Below are 10593 nucleotides of genomic sequence, written 5' to 3'. Positions count from 1 at the left end.
AAGGTTCATAAGCCAATTTGGCAACATAAGTAATTAACAAGTAAAAGCGTTAGAGTAAATAAAAGTAGAAGAGAAACATAAATTAAAGGAACATTGAACTTGGATTGAAGAAATAACCATAAAGTAAAAGAAATCCTAATCCTAAAACCTAAGAGAGAGGAGAGAGCCTCTCTCTTTAGAAAACTACATCTAAAACCTAAAATTGTGAATTATGAATGTTGTATGAATTGTTTGATTCTCCCACTTTATAGCATCTAATCTGTATTTTCTAGGCCAAAAACTGGGTCAAAAACAGCCCAGAAATTGCCCCCAGCGATTTGTGGTACGTCCAGCACGTGGCAAAGTCTCGCGTGAGCGTCGTCCACGCATTCACGCGAATTGAGTTTTTGCCAGGTCACGCGTGCGCGTAATCTACGCGTGCACATCGCCTATCTTCAGAGCAGCTATAGAAAATTATATATTGTTGCAAAGCCCCAGATGTTAGCTTTCTAACGCAACTAGAACCATCTCATTTGGACCTCTGTATCTCAAGTTATGGTCAATTTAGTATCAGGAGGTCAGGCTGGACAGCATTAGCAGTTCCTTCAGTTTCTTGTATTCCTTCCACTTTTGCATGCTTCCTTTCAATCCTTTAAGCCATTCCTGCCCTATAAACCCTGAAAACACTTAACACACATATCACGGCATCGAATGGTAATAAGAGAGGATTAAACTTAGCAATTTAAAGGCCCAGGAAATATGTTTTCAATCATAGCACAAGATTAGGAAGGAAAATATAAAACCATGCAATTAGTATGAATAAGTGAGTAAAGAATTGATAAAGACCACTCAATTGAGCACAAGATAAACCATAAAATAGTGGTTTATCATTCCTCTTCAACAATTATAGCTTTCTCCAATTACTCCAATACAAAGTCACATTCCTCATTTTCTACGGGAGTTTCTAACCTCTCCTTCACGCTACGCTCCTCATTAGATTCTCCACATGCGGCCATGGGGGTACTTTGAGTGTCGAAGCATAGAGAGGCTAAATTAATTACTACCTCGGTCAAGGTAGCTATGAATTCTAGTGTCGTCCTTTGCATCTCTCTTTGCCCTTGAAGAACAAGACCAAGGGTGTCATCTGTTAGAGATTGGAGTGGATATGAGTGTTCATTGCTTGGGAGGAAGGGTTTATGATAGGAAAGTGGTTCATCTTGATAAAGATATGAATATGGTATATATTGAGGTGGTTCTTGGGAGTATGGGTATTGGAATTGTTGTGGTTCTAAGTATGGCTCATATGGTGGTTGGTATGGTGGATAAGGATTAGGATCATATGAAGATGTTTGGTGGTATAAGGCTTGTGAGTATGGTTGAGGGCTATGTTGTGGAGGAAATTCAAAGGCATATGGTGGAGGTTGTTGATAATCACAAGGAGGTCCACCATAGCCATTGGGTTGGTATGCATCTTGGAATGGTTCTTACTCATAGTAAGTTGAAGGAGGTTGTTGCCAAAAAGGTTGATCATATGCTTGAGGCTCCTCCCACCTTTGATTGTTCCATCCTTGATGCATGTTCTTATTGTAATCTCCATTTTCTACAACAGTTGTAACCACACTCATAGCTAAAGGGGTGAGAATTCATAGTAGCAAGAGAACATAAAAATAAACACTAATAAGAACTAACGAAAATAAACTCCTAAAACTAATAAAAACTAACAAAGAAGCAAAAGGCGAACATATTCACAATATATACAATAACCAATAATAAGGCACACATTTGCAATTCCCCGGCAACGGCGCTAAAAACTTGATGGAGGATAAATGTTGGTTAGGAAATTCACAAAAATAACCACGTTTCAAGTATAGTTCCAAACCAACAAATTATCCTTCAGTCAACGTCTAATTTGTTTGTCACAATGCAAGCCAATAAAAATAACCGAAGTATTTAAACCTCGGGTCGTCTCTCAAAGGAATTGTAGGAAAGTGTACTTATTATTGGTTGTGGGAAAGTATTTTTGGGATTTTTGAATGATAAACAAGGAATGTAAATAACAAGAAAATAAACTAACAACTAGAAAAAGTCCTAGCAAGGGTTGAGAATTGGAATTCCTATCCTCATTTTCATCATCAATTGTAATGGTAATTGCCTTTTGCTTTCTCTTAGTTAACCTCTAACAATTGAAGGAAAGTCAAGTGAGCATAATCAACTTATTTCACAAATCCTAATCAAAGATTAAATTTAGTGAAGCTCAAGCCAACTAGTAACTTTTAATCACCAATCAACAAGAGACTTTGACAATTCAAGAGTCTCCAAATTACTCACTCCAAGCCAAGAACACAAAAATCTATTTTAAAATGCAACCAAGCATTTTATCAAACACTTGGAAAGCACAAAATAAAAGCATAGGAAAATTAAAAAGAAACAGTAAAATCTAAGACTAACAATTGCAAGAAAGCAATAACCACAAATTAAAGAAAATGAAAATAAGCATAAAATACCTCAAAGTGCATTAAAAGGAAATTGGAATCAACAAGGAGTCATGAACAATAAAGTAACAAGGTAAAGAAAAAACATATAAAACTAAGAAATCAATGAGGTAATAACAAGAAATTAAAAGAATAACTTGAATCAAGATAAGAAGTAGATCCTAAACCTAGATGAAACTAAAAATAAAAGAAGAAATCCTAAAACCTAGAGAGAGGAGAGAGCCTCTCTTTCTAGAATTCTACAAATAAAACCTAACTAATGTGTGTATGAATGAATGGAATTCCCCTTCCAGCTCCACTCTCCAGCCTATTGTCTTCATTTTTGGGCGTAAAACTGTGCCAAGAGCAACCCAGAAATTGCCCCCAGCGTATTTTCCTTATTGAAAAACGTGACGCTCGTCACATGTATGTGTCAGCCACGAGTACGAGTCGCTTGGACGAGGCCCACGGTCACGCGTATGCTTCATTCACGCGTATGCTTGATGACAAGTCATCTTAGCCTAGTTTCACTAGCCTTTTTCTTTTGTTTTCAATTGAATTATGCACTTTCTTGAGCCATAAGCAAGCCAATTGGGTAGATTTTCATGCTTCCTTTGATTTAATCAACCATGTATGAATTCATGCTATTTCATGAGGTTTTATGCTATAATTGTCACATATTATGAAAGAATGAATATCTCATGATTTTGAGCATAGCTTTGATGTGTTTGGTTGATTAATGATAGGTGAAGAAAGCTTGGAGAAAGGTTGAAGCAAGAAGGAATGGCTAGGAGTAAAGAGAGGACAATGGAATAAGTGAAAATGAACCAGGAAGCAAAAAGCTGGACCAAAAGTTAGCCTCAAACTTTTTCAAAAACTTTTGGGTGAAAGGTTAGCCCCAACGTTAGCCCCTAACTTTTGGGCTAACGTTGGCACATGAAAGTTACTCCCTGGGCACCAAAAGTTTGCGCCAACGTTAGCCCCTAACTTTGTGGCTAACGTTGGCATGAGAAAAACACCCCCTGGCCACCAAAAGTTTGCGCCAACGTTGGCCTCTAACTTTTGGGCTAACGTTGGCACATGAACAATACAAAGGGGGAGCAAAAGTTTGCGCCAACGTTAGCCTCTAACTTTTTGGCTAACGTTGGCGCCATGAGTGTGCAAGGGGTATACTTCCAACAAGAATAACTTGAGCTACAGAGCTCCAAATGAGGTGATTCAAAAAGCAATGGAAAGTAGGAATCGAGAGCTTTCCAAGCATATATGGCACTGCATGGTGGACACTAAAATTGAGGGAGAAAACTGCCCCGCAATGAGCATAAATGAACATGGTGGCAACCTGCAGTGAGGCCAACTGACCTCTGCATCTTCGACGGAGTATAACTCGAGCTGTAGAGCTCCAAATGATGTGCTCCCAACGGCATTGGAAAGTAGACATCCAGGGCTTTCCAAAAATATATAATAGTATGGGGTGGACAATATGTTTGAGCATCCAGAACTGGCGTTTTCGACCACGTTCGAGGCAAACGTCGCCTTAAACGCTGCACACCAAAGCCAGCAACCTTGTCCTCTTCAAATGAGCATAACTTGAGTTGTAGATGTCCAATTGAGGTGATTCCAATTGGGTTAGAAAGCTGACATTCAGAGCTTTCCAACCATATATAATAGTCTATAGTTGGCATGAAATTGGCAACGTTGACAAGAGGACAAAGTAGCACCCGATACATGCACACAAGGGGGCCAACGTTGGAGCAAAAGTTAGACCCCTAACTTTTGCCCCAACGTTGGTATCAGCAAAACAAGGGTGCTGATGTGAAAAGTTGGAGCAAAATTTACTCCAACTTTAGACCCTAACTTTAGCCCCTAACTTTAGACCCTAACTTTTACTCCAACTTTTACTCAAGCTTTCATGATTCCAACCCGGTTCAATTCGGTTCTCTCTCCAACTCCAAGAGCAATCAACCAAGGCCTCTATCAACCCAATTCCATCAAGAGCAAGGGCCCAATTGTCATCACTCAAAGACACAAGAGATAGATAAAATAGGAATTTCATTTAATTGTAATTTGTTTTTAATTTCATTTTCATTTCCATTTTCATTTTGTAAAGCCTATATAAGGCATCATTTTCATATTTGTAGGGAGGCTGGCTCCATTAGGGAGCACGAGGATTCGAGAGCTCTCTTTAATTTTCTTTTCTTTATTTTGGAGTCTTGGGTGGAGAATTGAAGGTGTTCTGTTTCATTCTCCCTCTGAGATTTCTCTCTGCTTTCTTTACTGCTTAATTGAATCGAAGTTTCTATTAATTGCTCTTCATCTACTTTCTCTGCAATTTACATTTCCTTTGCAATTGTTCTTGTTGGATCTAGGAAGGCATTGAGATCTAGACTTGGTTATCTAGTCTCTTGGGTCCTGAGATCTTAATTCCAATTTTACATTCTCTGTTTATTGCTTTTCATGTTTATTTACATTTCTGTTTTGGTTCCGAATCAATCAAATCCATCTTTTACTTCTCTGCTTGTTGCAATTTAACTTTTCCTTGTTTAATTTCTGCAAATCCAATTCCCAATTCCCTTTACATTTAATGCAATTTATATTTCTTGTCATTTAAGATTCTTGCAATTTTAATTTCTTGCTCTTTAAGTTACTTGCCAATTTACATTCTGCAACTTTAAATTCATTGTCATTTACTTTCTGTTGGCTACAATTTCACACAATTCACTAAATGTCAGCTTGACTAAACTAATCACCCACTAAAATTGCTTGATCCATCAATCCTTGTGGGATCGACCTCACTCCCGTGAGTTATTATTACTTGATGCGACCCGGTGCACTTGCCGGTTAGATTTGTGTGTTTTGGGAGAAATTTATTTTTCCACCAAAATACTCATCAAGTTTTTGGCGCCGTTGCCGGGGATTGATTAGATCAACAATGATTATGTGGGTGAGAAGTCTAGATCAAGCATTTTCTTTATTTTTGTTTTCTGTTTCAAAGTGAAACCAAGGTGTTTGAGTTTTTGCCTCACTAAGAAATTCTCATCTCTGATATGAGTAATTTCAATTTTCCTTGGTTGTGTGTTTTACAAAACTCAAATGGAGTTCAACTCATCTTATGATCAAACAAATTCTATGGGATATCACCCACCATCACCAATCTCTAATGGTGGTTGGGAATATCACCAAGAAACTTCAAATTCTGGGCACTCCAATTCATGGAGCTATGCTTCAGAACCACAAGATGAGAAAGAAAATCATATGGGATATTTCCCTCCACCACAAAATGATGCAAGTCATGATTCTAATGGTGGCTGGGATGGGAATTCTAATGCTCCATATGATATTCATCCGAAGATATCATCACTTGACCACGCTTCAACAAAAAGCCTCTGTCAAAACTCACCACCCACACAAACTTCCATGAACCAAAGCCTCTCAAAGATTGAGTCCATGCTCAAAAGATTTGCGGAGGAGGAAGAGAAATACCATAAAGAACTAGAAAACTCCCTCAAAAAAATGGAAGTGATGGTAGGCCAATTGTTGAATGCAAGGAACGAGAAAATGGAAAAACAAGAATGCAAGGTCCCTGTGTCAAGTGAAATTACAAAAAAAGAAGAGGTGGTGAAAGTAGTGGAACCTGAAACTGCTCTTGAGGTGATAAAGGAACATGAACATTCACAACCCTCACAAACTTCCCTTGAATCTGTGATCGAAAAATATGAAGAGGAGATGAAGAAATGTTGGGAAGATCAACAAACCTCCTCAATGAAAAAGCTATTAAAACAAATGTTGAGTGTAAAAGAGGAAGTGGAGGAGCAAAAAAGTGAGGAAGTCATTCCAAACTCAAGTGAGGCAGAGAAGTACATGAAGGAGGAGTTCATGGAACCATCAGTTCAAAAGGCTATGGATGAATACAAAACTCCAATAATCACACAGCAACCAAGACTTGGATTCAAAGAAGTGAAGGCAACTAACAAGAGCACCAATCCTGTCCCTGATCCAGCAAGCAAGATCAATCAAGCCATTTGCAAAAGGAAGCTTGTTGAGGAAAGGCCAAGGCAAGGGACAGTAGCTGAAACTTCTCCTCCTTTGAAGTCATTTCTCTTAACAAATTGGAAGAAAAGGGAGAAAGTAAAGAACAGGTAGACAGTAGGTACATTTCTTCTCCTTGCTTTGTTTAAATTTCAATAAATTGGCATATGATCACATTCTAAGTTTGGTGTTGCCTTGCAACAAATTATTTTCAATCCCGTTTGGATGATTGCATCAATTCTACATGAAGTGTCACGCTAAGATTCTAAGTTTGGTGTGCCACTTAATTTTCTATGCAATGAATCCAGCAACATCACTTGTCTGCATAATCATATTGCCTTTTACAGTGTTATTTTTCTTCTTAGTTGGATAATTTTTGTTTTCTCTTTGTTTCATTTATTTACTTGTTTTTAATACTTTTCTTCATTAACTATTTTTGTTCATACATCACCAAGACATCCTTATTCATAACAGATTCTTCATTTGGTGATTGTATTTAACATATAACAGTTTCTTTTGTTTAGTTTTAGTTCAAATAAATTGACATAGGATTGCATTCTAAGTTTGGTGTTGCTATGCAACACAATTTGCTTCAAATCTTTACTGGATACTTGCATTGATTCCAAGTGAAAGTGTCACACTAAGTTTGGTGTGCCACTTATTCTTTATGCAAAGTATTATGCTCACCTTCTTAAGCTTGCAACCACAATGTCTCTGTCTCTTGTGACTTGATTATTATCTTTAATTTTGCTTGCTTGAAACACATGTACTACTAACATTTTTTGTGTAAGACATTTATGATCCATCTTAGCCCCATAGCCATGGTTCTAATAGTTGCTTGAGGATGAGCAAGCATTCTGAGTTTGGTATGGGAAGGAGGAGAATGAGAGGAAAATGACAACAATAGAGAAGATGAACTACAAGGTTGTAAAGTTCCTTTTCCTCTCATTTGTTTCAAGCACTATATACTGCATGATTGTTTTTACATTCTCTGTATGCATGTGTGTATGAAAAGGCCTAGTTTGATTTCTAAATTGCAACATGGTGCTGTGCCATTGTGATTACCAACTTGAGTTTTGTGAATTCAAAAGCAGTAAAGCATCATGATCATAAACAAACAAGGAACTAAAGAAGAGTTTAGCATGTGCATACAAGTATTGGAAAGCTAGTATGATTAATTATTGCTCAATTGCATTGGATTTTATTTAATTGAAGTTTTCATCTAGTACAGTTTGTGAAATCTTTTGAAAATCATGAAAACCTTGAAGAAGCAAATACAATTAAAGCAAGAAAAGTAAAAGGGAAAGAATGAAAAAGCTGAAGGCTCTGAGTATCAATGGCAATTTATTTGTTAAGTACTTGTGGTGTTTATGTATCAAGCCAAATGCTTGAAAACAAAACACTTAGAAGTCAAGGTTAGGCTCAAAGTGCAAAATCACTCCCTCAAAGCTCAAGGCTCTGAGCATCAATGATTAGAGAGTCAAGAAAAGAAAAGGAAAATGAGCTTAATGAAGTCCTCTAATCAAATGCTTGTGGTGCTTATGTACCAAGTGGTAATACTTGAAAACAAAGCATTTAGAAGTCGTAGCTTTGTTATCAACTCATGGGGCAAAGCACCCAAAAGGAGAAGCTAATAAGAAAATCAAAAGCTTGTTTCAAGGAAGAAATATAAGAAAAAGATTTAATAAATTGAGCTAGATGGAAGCATCAATCATTTACATTTCTTTTGTGATTGTAGTATGCTTAGAAAACTAGCTTACCATGAACATTGAGTTGCTATTCTTCTTGCCTTGGATTGTCAATCTTTATTGCATGATTCTTTTCTTGCTTGGGGACAAGCAAGGTTTAAGTTTGGTGTTGTGATGACAAGTCATCTTAGCCTAGTTTCACTAGCCTTTTTCTTTTGTTTTCAATTGAATTATGCACTTTCTTGAGCCATAAGCAAGCCAATTGGGTAGATTTTCATGCTTCCTTTGATTTAATCAACCATGTATGAATTCATGCTATTTCATGAGGTTTTATGCTATAATTGTCACATATTATGAAAGAATGAATATCTCATGATTTTGAGCATAGCTTTGATGTGTTTGGTTGATTAATGATAGGTGAAGAAAGCTTGGAGAAAGGTTGAAGCAAGAAGGAATGGCTAGGAGTAAAGAGAGGACAATGGAATAAGTGAAAATGAACCAGGAAGCAAAAAGCTGGACCAAAAGTTAGCCTCAAACTTTTGCACAAACTTTTGGGTGAAAAGTTAGCCCCAACGTTAGCCCCTAACTTTTGGGCTAACGTTGGCACATGAAAGTTACTCCCTGGGCACCAAAAGTTTGCGCCAACGTTAGCCCCTAACTTTGTGGCTAACGTTGGCATGAGAAAAACACCCCCTGGCCACCAAAAGTTTGCGCCAACGTTAGCCTCTAACTTTTGGGCTAACGTTGGCACATGAACAATACAAAGGGGGAGCAAAAGTTTGCGCCAACATTAGCCTCTAACTTTTTGGCTAACGTTGGCGCCATGAGTGTGCAAGGGGTATACTTCCAACAAGAATAACTTGAGCTACAGAGCTCCAAATGAGGTGATTCAAAAAGCAATGGAAAGTAGGAATCGAGAGCTTTCCAAGCATATATGGCAATGCATGGTGGACACTAAAATTGAGGGAGAAAACTGCCCCGCAATGAGCATAAACGAACATGGTGGCAACCTGCAGTGAGGCCAACTGACCTCTGCACCTTCGACGGAGTATAACTCGAGCTGTAGAGCTCCAAATGATGTGCTCCCAACGGCATTGGAAAGTAGACATTCAGGGCTTTCCAAAAATGTGTAATAGTATGGGGTGGACAATATGTTTGAGCCTCCATAACTGGCGTTTTCTACCACGTTTGAGGCAAACGTCGCCTCAAACGCTGCACACCAAAGCCAGCAACCTTGTCCTCTTCAAATGAGCATAACATGAGTTGTAGATGTCCAATTGAAGTGATTCCAATTGGGTTAGAAAGCTGACACTCAGAACTTTCCAACCATATATAATAGTCTATAGTTGGCATGAAATTGGCAACGTTGACAAGAGGACAAAGTAGCACCCCATACATGCACACAAGGGGGCCAACGTTGGAGCAAAAGTTAGACCCCTAACTTTTGCCCCAACGTTGGTATCAGCAAAACAAGGGTGCTGATGTGAAAAGTTAGAGCAAAAGTTAGACCCTAACTTTTACTCCAACTTTTACTCAAGCTTTCATGATTCCAACCCGGTTCAATTCGGTTCTCTCTCCAACTCCAAGAGCAATCAACCAAGGCCTCTATCAACCCAATTCCATCAAGAGCAAGGGCCCAATTGTCATCACTCAAAGACACAAGAGATAGATAAAATAGGAATTTCATTTAATTGTAATTTGTTTTTAATTTCATTTTCATTTTCATTTTCATTTTGTAAAGCCTATATAAGGCATCATTTTCATATTTGTAGGGAGGCTGGCTCCATTAGGGAGCACGAGGATTCGAGAGCTCTCTTTAATTTTCTTTTCTTTGTTTTTGAGTCTTGGGTGGAGAATTGAAGGTGTTCTGTTTCATTCTCCCTCTGAGATTTCTCTCTGCTTTCTTTACTGCTTAATTGAATCGAAGTTTCTGTTAATTGCTCTTCATCTACTTTCTCTGCAATTTACATTTCCTTTGCAATTGTTCTTGTTGGATCTAGGAAGGCATTGAGAACTAGACTTGGTTATCTAGTCTCTTGGGTCCTGAGATCTTAATTCCAATTTTACATTCTCTGTTTATTGCTTTTCATGTTTATTTACATTTCTGTTTTGGTTCCGAATCAATCAAATCCATCTTTTACTTCTCTGCTTGTTGCAATTTAACTTTTCCTTGTTTAATTTCTGCAAATCCAATTCCCAATTCCCTTTACATTTAATGCAATTTATATTTCTTGTCATTTAAGATTCTTGCAATTTTAATTTCTTGCTCTTTAAGTTACTTGCCAATTTACATTCTGCAACTTTAAATTCATTGTCATTTACTTTCTGTTGGCTACAATTTCACACAATTCACTAAATGTCAGCTTGACTAAACTAATCACTCACTAAAATTGCTTGATCCATCAATCCCTGTGGGATCGACCTCACTC

Source organism: Arachis ipaensis, chromosome B6 (assembly GCF_059453495.1).
Source record: "Arachis ipaensis isolate K30076 ecotype BB chromosome B6, ASM5945349v1, whole genome shotgun sequence".
In the NCBI taxonomy this organism is placed as follows: domain Eukaryota; kingdom Viridiplantae; phylum Streptophyta; class Magnoliopsida; order Fabales; family Fabaceae; genus Arachis; species Arachis ipaensis.
The sequence above is the reverse complement of the archived record's forward strand: the minus strand, read 5'-3'. Positions refer to the sequence as shown.